Consider the following 22,837-nt stretch of genomic DNA (forward strand, 5'->3'; position numbering starts at 1 on the left):
CAGTGATCCTCAAATCAAACCGATAATAAAACTGTAAAGACCTGGGACAGTTTCCCCAATAAACACAGTGCACGCTATATACAAGCTATCCTTTTAAGAAAAGCACACTATCAGAAATACAGATGATAAAATGACAAATTCGAAGATAATTTGTATTTTTCCTAACCATACAAACCTTAGCTATTTACAAAGGGTTTACTTTTAGCGCAGCTGAAATGACGAGCCAATAGTTTTTAACAAGGGTTAATTACCCCCGCGCTAGTTAGCGGGGGGTGGGGAAGGGTAGCTTGCTACCCCTCCCCCTTCCACACACCGGTGACTTGCTTCACTTCACTTAAGAGGTAGGACTTGACTTGGGGGTCAGGGATGGCGGGCACATATGTGTAAATAGCTAAGGTTTGTATGGTTAGGAAAAATACAAATTATCTTTGAATTTGTCATTTGTTCCATAACCGAAATACAAACCACGCTATTTACAAAGGGTGACTTACCCCTTAGGAAGGGTGGAAAGTCCCCAGCCTTACTGACTTCGGCTTGCCCGGGGGCTCAATCCCTCAGTGAGCAGCACTAGAGAGAGGGAGCCCCTGTACCTCACAAGTTCCTAGCATCACTAGGAACGAGTGGCCTACATAAGCAGTGTGAGGAGGAGAGTGTGACTCGTCCTATGAAGTTGACCTTGAGACCTTCAGATAGGAATTCTAGGATAGGACGTTCCCCATACCACCTCAGCAGGGTATGGGAGACGCAACAGTATTAAGCTTAATACTAGGAGCACAAAGAAGTATGGGTTACCGGCAGAGGTCGAGGTCAGCTATGCGAGGACCAGGATGCTGCTTCCCAAGAGAGGGGAGAATGAAGAAAGAAGTAAGGGTTAGACATACTCTTTCATTCACGCAGACTAAGACCGGGTAACAACGCCCTCAACCTACTGCTACTTGTCCAAAAAGGAGCCTGAGGTTAGACCAGCTGTTGTGCAGCCACCACAGGGCCGATAGAAAACGTATCGAGGCTCCTGTGGGTCACGTCTTGCAGGTAGTGGGCTGTGAAGGTCGTTTGACGCTTCCAGACCCCAGCTTGAAGTACCTCCGTCACAGAGAAGTTTCTCTTGAAGGCCAGGGATGTAGCAATACCCCTGACATCGTGGGCCCGAGGGCGACGTGACGGAGGAGGGTCAGGATTCAGGGCATGGTAGATAATCCTTCGAATCCAAGCTGAGATGGTGTTCCTGGTGACCCTCCTCTTTGTCCTGCCTGTGCTCACAAACAAAGCTCGCACATGAGGACAGACTGCAGCCGTTCTCTTCAAGTAGTGCCTCAGACACCTCACTGGACATAGTAGCAGCTGGTCTGGGTCGTTTGTTACAGAACGGAGACTCGCGATCCTGAAAGAGTCGAACCGAGGATCCGGCACTCCAGGATTCTGAGTCTTGGCCACAAACTCAGGGACGAACCTGAACGTTACCTCCCCCCATCCCCTTGAATGGGCGATGTCGTACGAGAGACCATGAAGTTCACTAACTCGCTTGGTCGAGGCCAAGGCGAGTAGGAAAGCCGTCTTCCAAGACAGGTGGCGATCGGAGGCCTGGCGTAATGGCTCGAAGGGAGGTTTCTTAAGAGACCTGAGGACTCAAACCACGTTACAAGGAGGGGGTCTCACTTCCGACTGGGGGCAGGTAAGCTCATAGCTACGTATGAGTAAAGAGAGTTCTAGCGATGAAGAAATACCCACCCCCTTCAATCTGAAGGCCAAGCTTAAGGCTGAGCGATAGCCTTTCACTGCCGAGACAGAAAGGCGCATTTTTTCTCGCCGATACACGAGGAAGTCCGCTATTGCTGGAATAGTGGCATCGAGTGGAGAGATACCCCTTCCACGACACCAACCACAAAAGACTCTCCATTTTGCTTGGTAGACTCCCTCAGAGGACCTTCGCAGGTGCCGAGACATTCTCTCCGCAACCTGTTGCGAAAAGCCTCTCTCCGCGAGGAGACCCTGGATAGTCTCCAGGCGTGAAGCCGAAGCGAGGGCACGGCCCTGTGAAGGACGCCGGAGTGGGGTTGTCTGAGAAGCTCGTGTCGTGGAGGAAGCTCCCTTGGGAGTTCCGTCAGGAGTTGCAGAAGGTCCGGAAACCATTCCGCGTGATGCCATAGCGGAGCTACTAGAGTCATGGAACAGTTGACCGATAGTCTGGTCCTGTTGAGCACCCTTCTCATCAGACAGAATGGTGGGAAGGCGTACACGTCGATGTTGTCCCACCGTTGCTGGAAAGCATCTTGCCAGAGTGCCTTGGGGTCCGGGACTGGTGAGCAGTACAGGGGCAGCTTGAAGTTCAAGGCTGTCGCGAACAAGTCCACAGTCGGGGAACCCCACAAAGTCAGGACTTTGTTGGCTATCTGAGGATCCAAAGACCACTCGGTACTCACTATCTGCGAAGCCCTGCTCAGACTGTCGGCGAGCACATTCCTCTTGCCAGGAATGAAGCGAGCTGATAGTGTTATCGAGTGGGTTTCAGTCCACCTCAGAGTCTCTACTGCAAGATGGGATAGCTGTTGCGAAAAAGTGCCTCCCTGCTTGTTGATATAAGCCGTGGTGTTGTCGCTCATCACCACCACGGAGTGACCCGCCAGGGACCGTTGGAACTGCTGAAGAGCCAGAAAGACGGCCTTCAATTCTAGCAGGTTGATGTGTAGGCACTTTTCTGATTCTGACCAAAGGCCTGAGGCCCTCTGGTTCAGAACGTGCGGGGCGCACGTTCTGAACCTTCTTTTGACGCGTCCGAAAACAGAGTCAATTCCGGGGGGAGGACAAGAAGACTCACTCCCTTCCGCAGGTTCTCGTCGGCCAGCCACCACCGCAAGTCCATCTGTTCCAGAGACCCCATTGGGATCAGAATATCCGGGGAATCGGATCCTTGATTCCACCGGGACTTGAGCCGCCATTGAAGGGATCTCATCCTGAGGAGGCTGTTTGGAACCAGACGGGCCAGGGAGGATAGGTGACCTAAGAGACGCAACCACGATTGGGAGGGGAATTCTTTTCGCCTGAGGAAAGGTTCCGCCACCCTCCTCAGCCTTGCTATCCGGTCGTCTGATGGAAAGGCTTTGTGGAGATTGGTGTCTATTAGCATGCCTAGATAAACCAGTCGTTGGGACGGCTGCAGAGAGGACTTCTCGAGGTTTACCACGATCCCCAGATCCTGGCAAAGATCCAGAAGCCTGTCTCGGTGCCGAAGAAGGGTCGACTCCCGAGTCTGCTAGGATCAGCCAATCATCCAGGTAATGAAGGAGACGAATGCCGTTCCTGTGCGCCCAAGATGAAATCAGGGTGAACACTCTGGTGAACACCTGAGGAGCTGTGGAGAGACCGAAACACAGCACCTTGAACTGGTAGATCTTGTTGTCTAGGCAGAATCTCAGGTACTTCCTGGAAGACGGATGGATTGGGATCTGGAAGTACGCGTCCTTTAGATCCAGTGTACACATGAAGTCTTGTGGTCTCACCGCAAGTCTGACCGTGTCTGCTGTCTCCATGCTGAACCGGGTTTGTTTGACAAACCTGTTCAGAGCTGAGAGATCGATGACGGGTCTCCAGACTTCAGTAGCCTTCTTTACAAGAAAGAGTCGACTGAAGAAGCCTGGGGAGCCGTCCACGACCTCCTGGAGAGCACCCCTCTCGAGCATGGTCTCGACTTCGGCCTGAAGGGCCAGCCCCTTTGCCGATCCCGTGGCATAGGAGCTCAACGACACTGGATTCGCTGTCAGGGGAGGTTGAGATGTCGTGAACGGGACGCGATAACCTTGGCCGATCACTGAGACCGTCCAAGCATCGGCCCCGTGTTGCTGCCACCTGCGGACGCAACGCTGAAGGCATCCCCCCACAGGTGGACATGCAGGGGGACTGCCACCCCTAGGGCTTGCGGCCGCGGCCGCCACTCCTAGGAGTCTTGCCTCCCCTGGAGGACTTACCGCCCCTCTTGACCTTGGCTGGAAAGGGCTGGGGCTTAGACACCACTCTCTTAGCTGCCGGTGCCTGTTTGGGAGCCTTACGAGGCTGTTGCTGCTGTTGTGGCGGGGCTGGAGGCTTATAGGGCCGAGTTGTAAGGGCCCTGTGGAGGAGGGAGTCCGTGCTGGATTTCCTCCACCTCTCAGCCGTTCGCTCCATGTCTTGAGGCTCAAACAGGCTCTCCCCCAGAAGGGAAGCATGTCGGAGCCTACACACATCTACGGCGGGGACCTTCGGATGGAATCTCTCGGACACAGCATCGCGACGCTTCAACACCGAGTTGGCCCACAGGGTGGTAACCTGGTGCGCCAAAAACTCGATGGAGCGGGTGCCCGAGAGCAAGAAGGTCTCTAGGGCCTTCCTATTGGTCTCCTTGGACAAGTCCTCCGATCGCAATAGGATGCCCAGAGATCCTAGGCAGAAGTCCAGCCACGAAGTGGCCTGCATGGCACACTTAGCGACCTTCTCGTGGTTAAGGATCTCTGCCGCCGAGAACGACACCTGCCGGGCAGAGAGTTTCTCAAGGGGAACTCCCTTCGCCAGCTCCTCCACAGAGTGATGGAGAGGAAGAGCGAGGTTGTGCTCACCCAGGATCTCGAAATACCTCCTCTGCTGAAGGCGAGGAGGAGGGATGAGCTTGTTCCCGGCAGTGGAACGACTGGAGGAGGTGGAGGAGGCAAGAAGTGCGAGCTGAGCGTTGGCCCTTGCCCTGGCACTCTTCAGCCCCCGAGACCAGGGCAGAGCTGCACTGGTCTTAGGGGCCTTCCGAACGTCAAACACTTCATCCAGAATCGTGTCTTTGCCTTCACGGGGGGGCGATGACTGGATCCGTAAGTCTGTTAAGTTGCCTTATCAGGCTTAGGACCTGCCAGAAGGCATGTTCGGACTCTTGCTGTTCTCCTCCCTGCGGGCTGGCAGCTAAGTCTCCTGCCCCAGGAATCTCTTCCTGGGGTGATACGTGGATATTCCCCTGGGTAGTCGTGGGTTCCTGACGAATCCTTGCAGAGGATTTAGGGACGGTCTTGGAATCCTTGGGTTCCCTCCTGGGAGGGATACAGGATCCTAACAACGAGGTTCGAGGGGCCCCTTCCTCACGAGACGATTCTCCTGCCTGAAGCGAAGTCTCCCCCACTGGTGCCGAGGGGAAGACTACCGCCCCACTGGACTCACCTGAGGACGGAAAGGCCTCGTCCACGGGAGAAGGAGAGAGTACTCGTGCAGGAGAAGGGACCTTCGAGACCGACCTCTTGGGAACCAACTTCGCCCTGGGGGAAGTCACCACGAAGTCCACTCCTCTCTTTCTCTTCAGCGTAGGAGAGACAGCCGATGGTTTGTTACCCTGGCCGGCGAGTGCTGGTTTCATAACCCTCACTAACGCCCGTGCCAGCGGACCAAACCAAGTCTGCTACTCCAAGGACACAGAGTCCGAAATCCTCGCTAAAGGGAAAGGGATCGGGCGATCCTTTGGAGTGGACACGACGGTACCTGCCTGAAAAGAAGGTGGGGAAGAATGCTGTACTGACCTCTCTTCGTCCTGCACTACCAACCTGTGGTAACCTGGAGGTGATCCCGAGTGCCGTCTAGGAGCACGCGTCCCTGCTGCTACCACCGGCTGTGGAATTCGCCGCGAGGGCGAATGGTCGCCGCGAGGGCGAATGGTCGCCGCGAGGGCGAATGGTCGCCGCGAGGGCGAATGGTCGCCGCGAGGGCGAATGGTCGCCGCGAGGGCGAATGGTCGCCGCGAGGGCGAATGGTCGCCGCGAGGGCGAATGGTCGCCGCGAGGGCGAATGGTCGCGCGAGGGCGAATGGTCGCGCGAGGGCGCCAGTGGATGATCGCGCGGTGGGACAGGCAAGCGGGCGCGCAGGCGAGTGGGTGCGAGGGTGGGCAGGTAAATGAACACGTGTCCGAGGCGACGAACCCAAGCGTTGGCGCGACGGCGAGGGAACGCGCTGCCGCATAGGTGAGGAAGATCGCTGACGATGTAGATCCACAGGCGATCGATGACGAGCTGGTGAGTGCAGTCGCTCAAGTTGGCGATGGCGCGATGTGGTATGTCGACGCACTGGTGTGCGATGGTGAGCAGCATGCGCAGGTGAATGACCGCGTAATGGTAAGCGATGGCGAGCAGCATGCGCAGGTGAATGATCGCGTGATGGGGTGCGATGGTGATCAGCATCCGCAGGAGGGCGATCGTTCAGGGACGAGCGATGAGGAGCAGCATGCGTAGGAGGGCGATCGTGCAGGGGCGAGCGATGGCGAGCAGCATGCGCAGGTGGCCGATCGCGTGATGGGGTGCGATGGTGATCAGCATCCGCAGGAGGACGATCGTGCAGGGTTGTGCGATGGCGAGCAGCATGCACAGGAGGGCGATCGTGCAATGGCGAGCAGCATGTGCAGGCGGGCGATCGCGCGATGGCGAGCTAGAAGCTGGCGAACCATGTTCCTTCAGGAGCGTTGGAGAACGTCGGCGCGCTAGCTGTCGCTGTTGAATAGGCGATACTAAGATCGCCTGTGCGCGCTGGCAAGCAGGTGAACGCTGACGAGGAGGTAATCGCTGGCACGTAGGTGATCGCTGGCGAGCTGGAGATCGCTGGTGAGCAGAAGGTCGACGCGTGTCATGTGAGAGGACAGGTGGCGCGGCGCGTTCACGAGCAGGAACAGGAAGATCGCTGGCGCGTTGGCGAACATGTGTTTCTGACACACGCGCAGCACGATGTTGCGTAGCCACAGGACCAGGCAGATGGTGAGCAGGGAGTTCCGCAGGAACTAAAGGGTGGTCAGAGACCGCAGGGCGAGGGTCCTCAAATGAGCGTTGACGCTCGGAAGAGAGCTGACGAGCAGGAGAGCGCTGGCGAGGGGGGCGAACATCAGGAGAGAGCCGACGAGCAGGTGAGCGTCGGCGAGCAGGAGAGTCTTGGCGAGCAAAAGAGCGCTTGTGCGCTAGCACTGCTCGCGTAAGGGAAGGATCCCTTAGCCCCGAAGGGACCGTTGCCCGTCGGGTGACGAGTTCTCCAGAAGGCGAAGATCTGGCAGGAGATGGTGAGTGGTCTGCAGAGAGGTTCAAGGAGGGCGGAGCTGTAGGTTGAGGCTGACGAGGAGAGTCCCCCCCCCGGAGGATGAAGACCCAAAAAGGCGCCTCTTAGTCCCCTTGTAAGGGGAAGGGAGGCCCTTGTGGCATAGAGGACGGTGAGCCTTACGGCGGAGGCGGCCTCGGGGGAGATCGTCGGGACCTTCGGTCCTCCGAAGGGGAGTCTCCGTCAAAGCACTTCCCTCAGAAGGAAGCTGAGCAGCAGTCGAGACCGAAGGACTCACTTCCCCTTTCGAAGGATGTACGGAAGGAGGAGGAGAGCCTTTAGCACCATCACCAGCAACAGCACCTGCGGCGGAAGGCCCAGCCACGTCGGAGGCCTCTGTCACCACGACGTCGACAATAGACAGAGGGTCTACCTCTACTACCACCGGCGACTGCTTAACAGCGGCCCCCAACGAGACCAGGTCAATAAGAGCGACCCTGGAGGGCAAGCCCTTAAGCCCCAGGGACGACCAAATCTGTAAAAGATCATCACTGGATAAGGCATTATTAATAACCTCCCCCGGAGGAGGAGGGGGAACCGCCTCGCTATGGGAGGCGACGCCCTCTCCCCCCACCAAAGGTCGGGAAACAGAACAAGGGCCTGCGCTCCCACTCGGCCGACTCTCCTTAGGAGGCGGACGAGGGGGAGCTTCAGAGGAGGTTTGGGCAGCGGAAGAAGAGTCCCGAGAACCTTCCTCCTTCAAGGCTAACCCCGGAGGAGAACGGTCTCTCTTGGACTTCTTACGCCGACAGCCAAACCTCTCCCACTGGGAGGCAGACCACTCCCTGCACTCACGGCACATGTTCTCCTGGTCACACCGTCGGCCCCGACATTGAGGGCAGAGGGTGTGTGGATCCGTATTAACGTCCGACATGAAAGTCCCACAGGGACGGCCGGCAACTCCAGGGCATGTACGCATAGTAAAGAAAATAACTGAAGGTCAACTTCCAACCAACACACACGCTGAAAAGAAAAAGCAGAAAATTAAAGGCTGTCACGAAGGCGATGAGCAGACACGTCTGATCACCGCCGAGCCAAAAGTGAAGTGGAGCAAGTCACCGGTGTGTGGAGGGGGGAGGGGTAGCAAGCTACCCTTCCCCACCCCCCGCTAACTAGCGCGGGGGTAATTAACCCTCGTTAAAAACTATTGGCTCGTCATTTCAGCTGCGCTAAAAGTAAACCCTTTGTAAATAGCGTGGTTTGTATTTCGGTTACGGAACAAACAGAAATTGAACGCAAATAAGACAACAATTATCAGCAGTAACATTGTATTAAATGGAGTTTAACTCTTATTCTTGTATGACACACTGTAGATGATACTAAAGTTTATCTGCAGTGGTCTCTTTATACCTAGATTACCTAGAGGCAAAATTTTATTGAAACAAGGTGTAAAAAACCTTGTTTCAATATAAATTTTGCCTCTCTCCCAAGATTAAACCTTTTAAAGAGCATAATGAGAATCTAAATATGTGACCTTAGTTTCATTAAACTTAGCAATGAAAATAACTACAACAATAGGCAGGTCTTCTACCAAAATATTTTTAACTTCACAAAACCTGATGATGGCGAATGTACAACACATTTCAAAATGACATTAAATTCAAGAATCCTTCTTTTAGTACTGTAAATTCTCCCTCTGGTATGCTTTCCTTTGTCTATAAATTATACAACCACCATTATCATTATAAATAGCCAAGCTACAACCCCAATTGGAAAAGCAGAATGCTATCAGCCCAAAATATTAGAAAATAAATGAAATGTAAACAGGACTAAGACCAAACAAAATGTACAAAAAGTATAAAGCAGAAAGCAATTCAGCTGGGACTGAAGGACTAATGTAAAAACTTTCTACAGTAACTGTACCAATCAAACTACATATAATCTTCCTACATGAGCACGTAAAATTCTGTCAAACTATAAACAATGTGAGGTTTGCCAATTAAATAATCCCATGTTGAATAATTTATAGCCTTTATACTGAAAGACAAACATTGTTTTCATTATTGAGATGCATTTCTAAAACCAGTCAACTCACTTCAACTACCTTTAAATGGTAATAATACAAGTTTAAAAATAAAATAAACTAACAAATATCACAAATTTGGAAGTAATTTATATTTTTCCTTAACTAAACAAAAGTGAAATCATATATAGTATAGGACAACAACTGCAGCGAGGCTATTACTGCAATTAAAGATTATAACGAGGTGTCAACAAACTGCTGGCAGCGAGGAACCCCCCACCCCGCACCCCAACTGCCTCACTGACAAACCACTTGGATTAGCAGCTGAGACATTTTGGGGTTGATGAGTAAAAAACTCAGGTTTGTCATTTGTTCCCACATAACATACAAACCCTTGTCAATTTGTCCTTTACATAGGAGACTCATCCTCAGGTGGGAGGAAATGCCCATTCCGACTGGCTTACAACTTATACTGGTATATTCAAAACTGATGCATAGGGACGCTGAGAGTGTTAAGGATCCTAACACCACATGCACCAGTGGTTTAGCAATACAAGCGGGTACATAGCCCTGGCACTAAGGTTTATTCTGTGTTGGATAATTGATGCTGTACCCCATGAGGGGGAAGACCGAAAGGAAGAGAAATGCTATTCAATCTTTCCTTTCATCTCAGACTCTTGCGCACTTCTTACCCTTGATCAGATGTTAATGGTCCTATGAGAGTAATTGAGGTAGTTATACCACCTACTGTGCACCTATAACAGGTGCAAAGAAAAATATCTATAGAGACCTGAGGGCCACATCCCTCTGGTAATGGACAGTAAACGTCTTCCAGTTCCTCAATTCTGCCGGTAATAACAGCGTTGAGATAAATTCTTATAGAAGCAGAAACTGTGCTTACACCGTGACTTCATGCACTTTCGAGTTCTTTCTGAGGAAGGAGAGGGAGGTGAAAAGGCCTGGTCAATGATCTCCCATAGCCTACAAGAAAAGTGTTCTTGTTCCTCTTTTCTTCGTCTCAGTGCTGGTGAAGGGTGTTGCTGGTGTGGTCACTAAGCACAAGAGTAACTAAATCAGATCCTTTGTTACTTTTTCGCTGATTCGTGGTCAAGAAGAAGGCGAAACCTGGAATCACGCATTGACCAATTCTGATTTTTGAATTGCAATACAGGGTATAAGGAGGACAAGATTAGCCTTAATATCACAAAATAGGGAATGTAAAAGGAGACAGTATGCTGCTCATGGCCATACTCCCCCGATACCCGTTTACGGAAGGAGAATCTTTGGAGGGTTGTCCATAGTCCCTTCCGAGGGTGAGGCTCTTGTCTGTAGTCAACTTCAACAGTCTACTGATGACAAAACCTCAATTATCAATAACTTGTTTTATGGCCAGGCTATAGACCATTGCAGGCTCCAAGCAGGAAATTCTTTTCCACATCTAGCCCTTTGCCTGATGATAGGCTTTCATAGCTGGCTTTAAACCAGGTCTCCCCCTTACAAGGGGTACTCGGAGAAAAGTCTCTCCACTACGAAGCCTAAGACTGAAGAAGAACTCTTGGCTAGTATACAGGTGGTAAATCCCTGAGAAATTCAGACATCCAATTAGCAAAATAAGCGATGAATCATTTCCATCTGCAATAAGATGTCGGAAACTTTCCCAATGAGAAGCCAAAGGAATTCAACCAATCTTTGGAATATCTGGCCGAATAAAAACACAATCGGTCAGGTAGAGGAGCACATCTCTCGTAGTTCTCATCAGAATAGGAGCGGGTATTTCAACTTTATGTAAGGGCTGTGAGCGTCCTACTAATGTTAAAAGCAATTCAAGCTTTATCGAATGCTCCTTTGAGAAGTAGAACAGTGATAACCTGAATACAACATGGTCGTACCAGAAATGTCTGACGGCGTTCTCGATCTGGTATAGGCGAACGAAGTACTGGAAGATTTCGGTCAGGGGGGATGCACAGTAGGCACCACTGACTCCCTGAAATCATAATTCCAATTGTTATCTGGGGATGCCAAGACCACCAAGAGACAACTCTGCATCCTTCTGTTAGTTTGTCAGCCCATACATTCCTCCTGCTTGGACATAGAAACTCAAAAGCTCACTGAATTGATTTCTGCCAAATTCAAGATTTCACTTGCAGGTGTGCAAACTGCACTGACACAATACGTTGTCTTAGAATAGTTGACGCTTAGCCCTCCATATAGATCGAAACATTACTACAAAGCAAGAGTAAGCATTGTGGAGATAGCAGCTGCTTTCTGCTCCAACCTGTTAAAGTGACACCAATGCTCCTAGTCCTGATACCCGAAGTGCTGGAGAAGGGCTTCTCCCAATCAACTTCCTTTAAAATATCCGTGAATAAGTTCAGTTCCAGAAGTTACGGAAGAGAAGCGGAGCTTCCAGAAAGTTGGCTTCACTCAGCCCCACGTCATGTCTCACGGGCTCCTCTCTTACTGGATCTGAGAGTCCCTCAGGGTTGCTGGCCAGAAGCCAAAGAGTTACAATTTATATTGAATGTAACATGATTGGAGGATTCACTTCAAACAGAGATGATCACAAATGCCCGAAGGTCTAATAACCTTTAGTTGTAGAAGGGCCGTAAAAGGAGGGAAGAGTAGTGCCCATCACAGGATCGTGTCCCTCTTAGATCTGTGAAAACTTCTCTGGGCAATGGACTGACCCCTCTCAATTCAACCTAATGTCAGATCTTGAAAGGGAGAGAGAAGTTCGCCATGGAAAAGAAGGCAATAGCTTCGCTAGCCAATTAGCCAAGTGTCTCTAAGCCAAAATCTGTTAATGAATGCCCATGAAGATAAAAGAGGGGGTTACAAGTTCAGACTTGAGGAACATTACAGACCGAGACAAGGACCATGAGCCAGAACATCCTGCTCGCCCTAACTTGTAGCTCACCTCCTAAGGTACATCGTCCACATGAGGTCCCAGGGCCTGGTCGCTTGTTCGCTTATGGATACAGTTTCCTGATTGGAACGAGTCAAAAGAGAAAACTTTCCAAAATGGCCATCCCATTACTGGTCTCCAGCTTCCAGGTCTTTCTTACATAAAAAAGTTGAAGCAGTAGCCTGGAGAACCATTACATCTATCAGGAGAGGTATTTTTTCTATCCTAGCCTGAACTTCTTCCAGAAGAGACACCAATGTCGTCGACATCTGACAATAGGACTCTGACAAAGTTGGTTTAAGAATGAAAGGGGGGGAAAAGCTGATGGAGAAGATGAGGAACTAGAGTGCAGGACATAGAGTGCTCAATATTCAACTCAGTTATCCCCTTCTTCTTTGCCAGAGTTTATTGGTATCCTCCCACTGGAGGTGCTGCAAGTGGCTTGCCTCCCTCCTTCCCTTCTCTCTAATGAGAAATTCTAATTCATATGTAGCCTGAAAATATATCCATCTATGGTATAGTAACTTATTTCTGAACTCCAGCTTCAAAGTAAAGTGTCTCTCCAAGATATCAGAATGCTCTACCACTTCTAACTGCTCAACCTCAATGCATCCAATTTTCCCACTGGCTCTAGTTATAGATTGTGTAACTAAAATGTCTTACCTTAAATTTTGTAAACTAGAGCACCATTTGTTATTTTACCTATAGTAAAGAGCACAGACACCAACCTTGCACATGTCTTACAACAAGCCCATTGCCAATATTCCAACTACTTTTCCCTTTGCTTCCTTACCAGATTTGTTTTACTTTTCATCATTTTAAATCCCCATCTCTTCATTCTACTTTTCCACCTTTCAAACATTTTTACCACCTCTTCCTCAGATTCTGCTGGCAACGCATGTCATCTGCATAAAGCATCTCCCAATGGACCCCTTTCAAAGGATATTGCAGATTCATCCATTATTACAATAAACAGCAAAAGCTTTGCACTTATACTTGGTAGACACCAACATTTATCTCAAAAATATTAATATGTTGCCTCTAACACTGCCTTACCCGTACAGTAGATCTAGTGTTATAGTAGAGTATCATTACTAACATGAGGAGATTCTAGTAACCTCTGCTTTTGTACATTCAATTACTTGCTTTGGCACTCTTTCAAGAGCGCCATTTTGATTCAATTTATTGGATTTATGTATTTAGCCCTGGAGGCCAAGCACTAAGGCTTGTAAAACTATTCAATAGCCACGTACAACAAGGAAAAACCCTGCAGATTAAAGAAAGGAAAAGGTAAAGTAGAAGGCTAAAGGGCAAGTGCAGCTAGGGGTTAAAGGGATGCTGTAAACTTTTAACTAAATACCAAGTTACATTGACAATACTACCCACCAATAGAAAGATTTTTTTGAGATCAAGACAAATACTGTATAGGATATAACCTCTTCTCCTTTTCAAGGTACTTTTTATATTTGACTCATAATATAAACCATCTCTGATGCTGCTCTTTCTGACACAAGGCAAAAATGACAAATTCGTGGATAATTTGTTTTTTCCTAACAATACAAACTTTAGCTATTTAATAGGGGTATTACTTTCGGCGTAGCCGAAATGACGAGCCATTAAATTTTAATGAGGGTTAACTACACATAGCGCTAGTTAGCGGAGGTAGGGGAGGGTAGCTTGCTACTGCCCCGCCTCACACACCTGTGATTGAGCTCACTTTGCTTGGAAGTAGGACTTCAAGGGGCATAGGGCTGGCGGGTAAGTTTGCTTAAATAGCTAAGGTTTTTATAGTTAGGAAAAATACAAAAATACTTTGTAGTTTAAGCCGAATCTTAAAGACTGATGGACTGGGATCTGGAAGTAAGAGTCCTTATGGTCCAGTGTACATGAAGTCCTGAGGTGTTACTGCTAGTCTGACCGTGTCTGCCGTCTCCATGCTGAACGGAGTTTGTTTGACAAACTTGTTCAGAGTTGAGAGGTCGATGCCTGGTTTCCAGCCTCCAGACGCCTTCTTACAAGAAAGAGTCAACTGAAGAAGCCTGGGGACCTGTAGAGGACCTCTAGGAGAGCTCCCTTCTTCAACAGGGTCTAGACTTCTGCCCGAAGGGCCTGCCCCCTTGCCATGGCAAGGGAGTCTATTGACACTGGGTTCCTGGTCAGGGGAGGGAGAGATGTTATGAACAGGACGCGATATCCTATGCGGATCACGAAAATTGTCCAGGAATCGGCCCCCAGTTGCTTCCACCTGTTTGAGCAACTTTGTAGGCATCCCCCCCACTGGTGGAAACACAGGGGAGAGCCTATCCTAGCATTTACGGCCTCGGATGCTCCCTCTAGAATCCTTTCCTCCCTTGGAGGAATTTTTTCCTTTCCTATCCATGACAGGAAAGGGCATATTAGACACCGTTGTCTTCGCTGCTGGTTTCGTCGTCACAGTCTTGGTTGGACGGGACTGCCGAGGTGCTGGAGGTTTATAGGGCTTGGATGTTAAAGCACTATGGAGGAGGGAGTCTTGATGAAACTTCCTCCACATCTCAGCAGCAAGTTCCACCTCCTTAGGCTCAAACAGGTAGGCCCCTCTGGGGAGGAATGTCTGAGCCTATTTATCTCAATGCTGGGGACATGTTGGTGGAACCTCTCAGACACTTCATCTCGATGTTTCAAAATAGTGTTTGCCCAAAAGTTCAAAACTTGGAGGGCAAGAAACTCGATCGTGCGAGTGCCTGAGAGGAAAAAGGTCTCCATTGCCTTCCTTGTATGCTCCTTGGAGAAATCTTCGGATCGTATCAGGATACCCAAAGTCCCTAACCAGATGTCCAGCATGAAGTAGCTTGCATCGCATATTTAGTGACCTTTCCCTGGTTAAGGACTTCTGCCGCCGAGAACGAGACCTGCCGGCTGGAGTCTCTCTCAAGAGGGACTGCCCTGGTTAGCTCTTCCAGAGAGTGGTGAAGTAGAAGAGCTGAACTGGGCTCCTCCAGGATCTCAATGTACCTCCTCTGAGGATCTCAAAATACCTCCTCTGCTATACACGAGGAGGTGGGAGGAGCTTGTTCGTAGAGCCGGTACGGTTGGAGGCAAACTTGGAGAGCTGTTGGGCAATCTTGACCCTGGTACTCTTGAACCCCTGAGACCAGGGCTGGGCTGCACTGGTCTTTGAGGGTTTCTGAGTGCCGAACACGCGGTCTAGGACCATGTCTTTGCCCTCTCGAGGGGATATCTCTGGGTCGGAAAACCCATTGAGAACCTTCATTCGAGTCAGAACCTGCCAGATGCATGTTCTGATTATTGTTGGTCTCCGCCTGATGTTGGACTCGCAGCGAAGTCTCCTATTCCCAAGAGCTCTTCTTGGGGCGAGTCACAGACATTCCTTGAGTGGCTGGTTGTCTCCGTTTTAGTACAGGTGGAGGACTTTGGTAGAGTCTTGGAATGTTTAGACTCCTTCCGATGAAGGAGGTAAGACTCCAACATCGAAGGCCTTATTGTTGTGTCCCTCCTGATCTCTGATTGAGGGGAACTCACCGCGTGAAGGGAGGTTTCCTCCAATGGTGGGATGGAGGAGTGCCTCTCCTAGCGATTCCCTTGGTGAAGGATGATCTTCATCAGACAGGAAGGGAGTCTCCCCCAGGAGGGATACTGGAAGGACTAGCCTTGATGGTCTGCACGGAGTCAGCTTCACCCTCGGGAAGTGACCGCGTCGGAAACTCCTCTTTTCCTCTTCAAAGGAGTAGAGGAAGCCATGATTCCGTGTAGAGATTCCTGAGCTATAGGTTGTTCTGTCGAGCGGTTGGACCGGGCAGGCTCGAATGCCTTGTTACAGCTCTGACTAGGGCACTGAACTAAGGCTGCTGACTGACAGATGCACTGTCAGACAGATCTCCTAAAGGGAAAGGGACCGAAGGTTCCCTACGAGGAGTCGCCGTAATTGGTGGGTCCGCCTTAGAAGGCAGTTTAGGGATCCTGAACCCCTCTGCTGTTGCCTGTTTCCCTTCTCCAGCAGGGCGCACTAGAATACATTTGCGTGAGGGGAATGAGGCGATGGTGACCTTGCCGGGTGTAGTTCCTGCGCCTGTGCCTGTTGGTGAGCATGAGAATAGTGGCGCGCGCGGGCGCGCAGGAGAGTATTGGCGCGTGGGCGTATGTGAAAATTGGCGCGCAGGCGAGAAGTGGCGCGTGCGCTTGTCTTAGTGCATGTGTGCAGGAGAGACCTGGCGAGCAGAAGAGCGCAGATGTCCAGGACAGCGCTGGTGCGCATGTGAGCGCTGGATTGCGCATGTCGTTTCACCTGTAGAGTGATGCCACGCAGGAGAGTACTGGCGCGCGGGAGCGGGCTGGTGCGCAGGAGAGAATTGGCACAAAGGTTGGCGCGCAGGAGGTAATTAGCGCGCAAGAGCGTTGGCGGGCAGAAGGAGACTAGCGCTTAGGAGATAGTGGGCGCGTCGGCGCAGGGAGCGCAGAAGATTGCTGATGTGCAGGATATCGTGGGCGCACAGTAGAGCGCTGGCGAATGGGCAACCCTGGGCATGTGAGCGCAGGGTGCGCAGGCGAACGTGGGCGCGAGGGCGCGCAGGAGATCATTGGCACGCAGGCGCATGATCCTGCTGCCTTCTATGAGGGCAAGCAAGTGAAGGGCCACGCAGAAGCGTTGTAGAGCAGTCTGATAGACTGCTGTTGAGCGCTGATGTACTGTAGCTTGGCAAGCTACAGGGCGATGGCACGCAGCTGCGCACTTTGGTAGAGCCTCAAGAGGCTTTACTAGTGACAGAAACGGAGATGGAGGGTCGGCAGGTCTGAAGGGTGGATGGTCGGGAACTGGAATATGCCCTTTGTAAGGGTGAGCATCCACCGCAGAGAGGTCCAGGACCGAAATCACAGGACTAGCTGCAGGAGCAGTGACGATCGATGGTTGAAAGTCAGACGACTGCAACGGAGGCTCCTCTGTAGGGGACAACTGCGACGACGATGAACCAGAGGCGCCTCTTCACCGATGGTGAAGGGAGACCTCTAAGGCAAAGTGGAGGGCGAGCTTTCCGACGAAGGTGCCCTTGGGGGCCGTTGGATCAACAAGCTGACTGCGCATAGCAGCAGTCCTCTGAAGAGGAGTCTCTATAAGTGAACTCTTCCCCGAGGAGAGACGGAGGACTTAGTTTCCCCCTCGAAGGATGTTCAAGAACGGGGGGAAACTAAGTCGGCAGCGACCGCTGAAGAGTCTGGAGGGGCCAAGGAGTTGGACGAGATCGCATGTGACAATTCTGACACTATGACGTCGACAAGAGTCAGAGGATCTACCTCTGACGGCGACGATGACTGCTGAACAGAAGTACCCATGCGGATGAATTGTAGCAAAGCTTCCTTGGAGGGCGGACCTGTAAGCCCCAAGGAAGACCAAATCTGCAAAAGGGAGGTTAGTGACAAGGCCTCATTCGGGGGGAGAGGTGGGGCCGCTTCACTAGGGGAAGCAACACCATCTCTCGAGAACCAGGGTTAGCCGACATTAACTTGGTCTACGCTACCACTGGACGGTCTCTCGTAAGAGGCCGAACCAGTAGGAGCTTCAGAAGAGGGTCGGGAGATGGAAGAAAAGGCCTTGGGTTTTTCTCCCTTCGAAGGAACCCTCGAAGGAGAAATATCCCGCTTGGACTTTTTCTTCCGGCCTCGACCAAACCTCTCCCACTGGGAGACCACTCCCTATACTCATTACACTTATTTGCACTATCACACCATTGACCTATGTATACAGGACAAATGGTGTGAGGATCAGTCTCCACCGCTAACATAAATGTTCCAAAAGGGCAGCCGGAGAGTTCAGGGCAAGTGCGCATGGTAGCAGAAGTCAACTTCACAAACACACACTAAGAGAAAAAAAAGCAAAAGTCATTAATGGCTGCCAATATTCGGCGAGGATGAAGAGCAGCAAAATCCGTTCACCCTCCGAGCCGAAAGCAAAGTGAGCTCAATCACAGGTGTGTGAGGGGGGGCAGTAGCAAGCTACCCTCCCATAACTAGCGTCAAAATTTAATGGCTCGTCTTTTCAGCTATGCTGAGAGTAATACATACATACATACATATACCAAGGCACTTCCCCCAATTATAGGGGGTAGCCAACATCAACAAATGAAACAAAACAAAAAGGGGACCTCTACTCTCTACGTTCCTCCCAGCCTGACAAGAGACTCAACCGAGTTCAGCTGGTACTGCTAGGGTGCCACAGCCCACCCTCCCCCGTTATCCACCACAGATGAAGCTTCATAATGCTGAATCCCCTACTGCTGCTACCTCCGCGGTCATCTAAGGCACCGGAGGAAGCAGCAGGGCCTACCGGAACTGCATCACAATAGCTCGCCATTCATTCCTATTTCTAGCACGCTCTCTTGCCTCTCTCACATCTATCCTCCAATCACTCAGAGCTTTCTTCACTCCATCCATCCACCCAAACCTTGGCCTTCCTCTTGTACTTCTCCCATCAACTCTTGCATTCATCACCTTCTTTAGCAGAGAGCCATTTTCCATTCTCTCAACATGGCCAAACCACCTCAACACATTCATATCCATCTAGCTGCTAACTCATTTCTTACACCCGTTCTCACCCTCACCACTTCGTTCCTAACCCTATCTACTCGAGATACACCAGCCATACTCCTTAGACACTTCATCTCAAACACATTCAATTTCTGTCTCTCCGTCACTTTCATTCCCCACAACTCCGATCCATATACAGTATCACAGTTGGTACAACCACTTTCTCATATAGAACTCTTTACATTCATGCCCAACCCTCTATTTTTTACTACTCTCTTAACTGCCCCCACCACTTTGCAACCTTCATTCACTCTCTGACGTACATCTGCTTCCACTCCACCATTTGCTGCAACAACAGACCCCAAGAACTTAAACTGATCCACCACCTCAAGTAACTCTCCATTCAATATGACATTCAACCTTGCACAACCTTCCCTTCTCGTACATCTCATAACCTTACTCTTACCCACATTCACTCTCAACTTCCTTCTCTCACACACCCTTCCAAATTGTCACTAGTCGGTCAAGCTTTTCTTCTGTATCTGCAACCAGTACAGTATCATCCGCAAACAATAACCGATTTACCTCCCATTCATGGTCATTCTCGTCTACCAGTTTTAATCCCCGTCCAAGCACTCAAGCATTCACCTCTCTCACCACTCCAACATCATCACAAATTTTAAGTAATTTGTATTTTTCCTAACATACTTACCGAGAACTACTTTCTTAGGAGTTACCTGGAATCTCCTCTCAACCGACCAGAGTTTTGTGTAGTCTACCCTACTTCCGTTTTCTGTGGGGACTAACTCAGGCGTAAGGAGAACGTGCCCTGAGGGTAGTCCTGAGCTAGGTCGGCGTTAGCTTGGGTCTCGCTCGTCAGTAAGTTCTTAGGATGGTACAAAAGGTCTTCAAGGGCAGAAAGGCACTCGGGGAAGGTAGGGAGGGCCATTACCCGAAAGTAGTTCTCGGTAAGTATGTTAGGAAAAATACAAATTACTTAAAATTTGTGATTTGTTCCAACACAGAGACTTACCTCGAACTACTTTCTTAGGAGACTTACACTTTAGGAGGTGGGAGTGTCTTCCTGAACTTTAGACCAAGCTAACCGGACGTCCAGGAACCTAGATGTGAACTAGGTTGCTAAATATAATGGAAAACGAAACGTAGGGAAAACTACACAAAGAGCTCATGTTAGTGTCTAAGTACTTACCCTTTAAAAAATTCCATGATGCTGAGTCCTGTAGCAAAGTTATAGAGACGTGTCTTCTTTGGTTTGTATGTGGGGTTATCTCCGAGTAGGGAAAGGAAAAACGGGGACAAGGGTGAAAGGGAACGAAACTGTGTCTCTTGGTTTTGCTATCCACGATTGTACCTGGGGCTTCACCATTAAATCGCTTTGAGCGCGGAGATGACTGTCCCAATAGAAAAACCGTCTAAGACCTCCTCGAGCAATCCTTGAGGTAATGCGTTGTGAAGGTCGACTGATTCGACCAGGTGCCTGCTTGAAGGATCTAGCCCACCGCCATGTTACTCTCAAAAGCTAGAGAAGTACTTAGACCCCTAATGTCATGGGGCCTGGGAGTACCTGGCAGGGGCAGTCCCTCTTCATTATAGGCCCTGACAATAACCCGTCTCAGCCAAAAGGAGATGGTATTCTTAGATACCCGCTTTTTCTTAACACCCGTGGAGACAAAAACATTTTTGATACCAGGGCGGAGATGGGCAGTCCTCTCAAGGTACTTTCTAATGGCACGGACGGGGCACAACTTCAAATCTTCTGGATTCCCTGTCCTGGGAATGGCCGGCATTAAAAAGCCCTCGAACTTAGGGTCCCAGACCGCTGGATTCTGAGTCTTTGCCAGGAAAGAAGGGATGAACTTGAGGGAGATTTCCCTCCACCCCTTCGAATGAGAGATGTCGTAAGACAACCCATGGATCTCTCCTACTCTCTTAGCAGAGGCCAAGGCCAACAAGAAGACCGTCTTGAGAGTGAGATCCCTGTCCACTATATCCTTCAGGGGTTCGAACGGCGGTCCACTTAACATCTTCAATACCCTTGCCAAGTCCCACTGCGGCACCCTGGAGGCCTGCGGAGGGCAAGCTTGTTCGAAGCTCCTGATGAGCATAGAAATGTGCCTAGAAGCGCCCAGATCAATGCCCTTCAGAAGGAAGACTTGGCCCAAGGCTGCACGGACTCCTTTGATAGCTGGAATTGACATGCCCACTTTGTCTCTGAGATGCACTAGAAAATCCGCAATATCTGGGACCGAGGCTTTGAGAGGCTTGATGTTCTTTGAGGCACACCATTTCGTAAAAGTAGCCCATTTTGCTTGGTAGACCACTGCTGAAGACCGTCTCAGATAACGTGACATCTTTTCTGCCGTACCTGTTGAATATCCTTCCTTCCTCAGGAGCCGCTCGATAGTCTCCAGGCATGAAGGCGAAGAGACTGAGGATTGTCGTGGAACCTTAGGAAGTGTGGCTGCCGTAGAAGATCTGGCCTGTCGGGCAGAGGCCACGGGGGAAGACATGCCAGGTCCCTTAGATGCGCGAACCACTCCCTCTCCGGCCACCAGGGCGCTACCAAAGTCATCTTTAAGTTTTGGGCCGTCCGTACTCTGTTGAGCACTTGCCTGATCAATGTGAAGGGGGGAAAAGCGTACACGTCGAGGTTGTCCCATTTGTGTTGAAAAGCATCTTCCAACACCGCCTTTGGGTCTGGGACAGGAAAAAAAAACACGGGGAGTTGTGCGTTCAGTCTGGTTGCAAAAAGATCCATCACCGGCGAGCACCATTTTTGAATGATGAGTCTGGCTACTTCTGGGAGGAGGGACCACTCTGTTCCCACTACTTGTCCCATCCTGCTGAGGCCGTCGGCTAGGACGTTCTTTTTGCCTGGAATGAACCTTGCTGAAATCCTGATCTGTTCCGACTCTGCCCAATCCAGGATCTCCAAAGCAAGATTGCACAACTCCTTCGATTTTAGACCTCCGTGTTTCTTTATGTACGCTACTACAGTGGCGTTGTCGCACATCAACGCCACTGTGTTTCCCCTCAGAAGATCCACGAACTGTAGGCAAGCTTCTCGGACTGCCTGCAACTCTAGGACGTTGATGTGCTGACCTTTCTCCTCGTCCGTCCAAGTTCCTCTCGTTGTCTCGTTGAGGAGATGTGGCCCCCACCCCTCTTTGGAGGCGTCTGTAAACAGAAGCATCTCGGGAGGCTCGGTTGCGAAGGGCATCCCCTTGAGAGTATTCGACCGACACCACTACCACTCCAGGGAGGGTATTGTCTCCGGCAGGACGGGGATTAATTTGTAGGGAGTCTACATGGTTCCAGAGACCCTTCAGGTTCCATTGGATGCTCCTGAGCCTGAGCCTCCCTTGGGGCCCGAGTTTCTCCAATGACACTAGATGCCCTATTAGCCTTTGCCAGTCTTTGGCTCTCCTGGGTTTTCTCGAAAGGAAAGGAAGGAGGATCCGTTCCAGGTTGCTCAACCGTTCCTCCAACGGAAAGGCCCTCACTAGTCGAGAGTCCAGTATCATCCCCAAGTAGGTCATCCTGGTGGAGGGAGACAGATTCGATTTTTCCAGGTTGATCGTGATACCCAGATCCTTGCAGAATTGAATTAGTTTTACTCCTTGCTCCTTCAAAGCTTCCTCTGAGGAGGAAAGGAGTAACCAGTCGTCCAGGTATCGAATGAGGTGAATACCCCGCTCATGAGCCCACACAGAAACCATCGTGAAGACTCTCGTGAATACCTGGGGAGCTGTTGACAAAGCGAAGCAGAGGGTCTTGAACTGTAGGATCTGGGAACCCCACTTCACCCGGAGAAACTTCCTGCTTGAGGGGTGGATCGGGATTTGAAAGTATGCGTCCTTGAGGTCTATGGACATCATGTAGTCCCCTTCCCTCAAGGACTGCAAGACCGACTTCGGGGTGTCCATTTTGAAGTCCGTCTTGCAAACAAACTTGTTGAGGGGTGACAGATCTATCACCGGTCTCCAACCCCCTGTCGCCTTCTCCACCAGAAAAAGATGACTGTAGAAGCCTGGGCCCGGATGTAGGACCACTTCCACTGCACCTTTCTCCATCATAGTGGAAACTTCTTCCTGAAGGGCCGCCCTCTTCAAGGGGTCCTTGGGTGCTAGCCACTCCACCAGACTGGCTGGGATCAAAGGTGGAGGTTCTGTTAAGAACGGGAGTCTGTACCCTACTTTCAGTACGGATACTGTCTAGAGCTCCGCACCGTGAGCCCTCCATGCTTGCCAATATTGTCTGAGGCATCCCCCAACCTGAGGCTTGGGCAGGAGTAGGGGGCCTCCCACTCTATCTCCTTCTGGAAGAGCGGCCTGAACGCTGAGTATGCCGTCCT

At 50.6% G+C, this 22,837-nt stretch overlaps 1 protein-coding gene across 1 annotated transcript in view; it reads right to left on the minus strand.

Annotated features, from left to right (window-relative positions):
* Positions 1–22,837, minus strand: part of LOC137626064 (geminin-like) — a 130,725-nt gene that overhangs the window by 90,192 nt on the left and 17,696 nt on the right. The gene's annotated exons all lie outside the window — the stretch shown is intronic.

This window comes from Palaemon carinicauda, chromosome 33 (assembly GCF_036898095.1).
Source record: "Palaemon carinicauda isolate YSFRI2023 chromosome 33, ASM3689809v2, whole genome shotgun sequence".
Classification (NCBI taxonomy): Eukaryota; Metazoa; Arthropoda; class Malacostraca; order Decapoda; family Palaemonidae; genus Palaemon; species Palaemon carinicauda.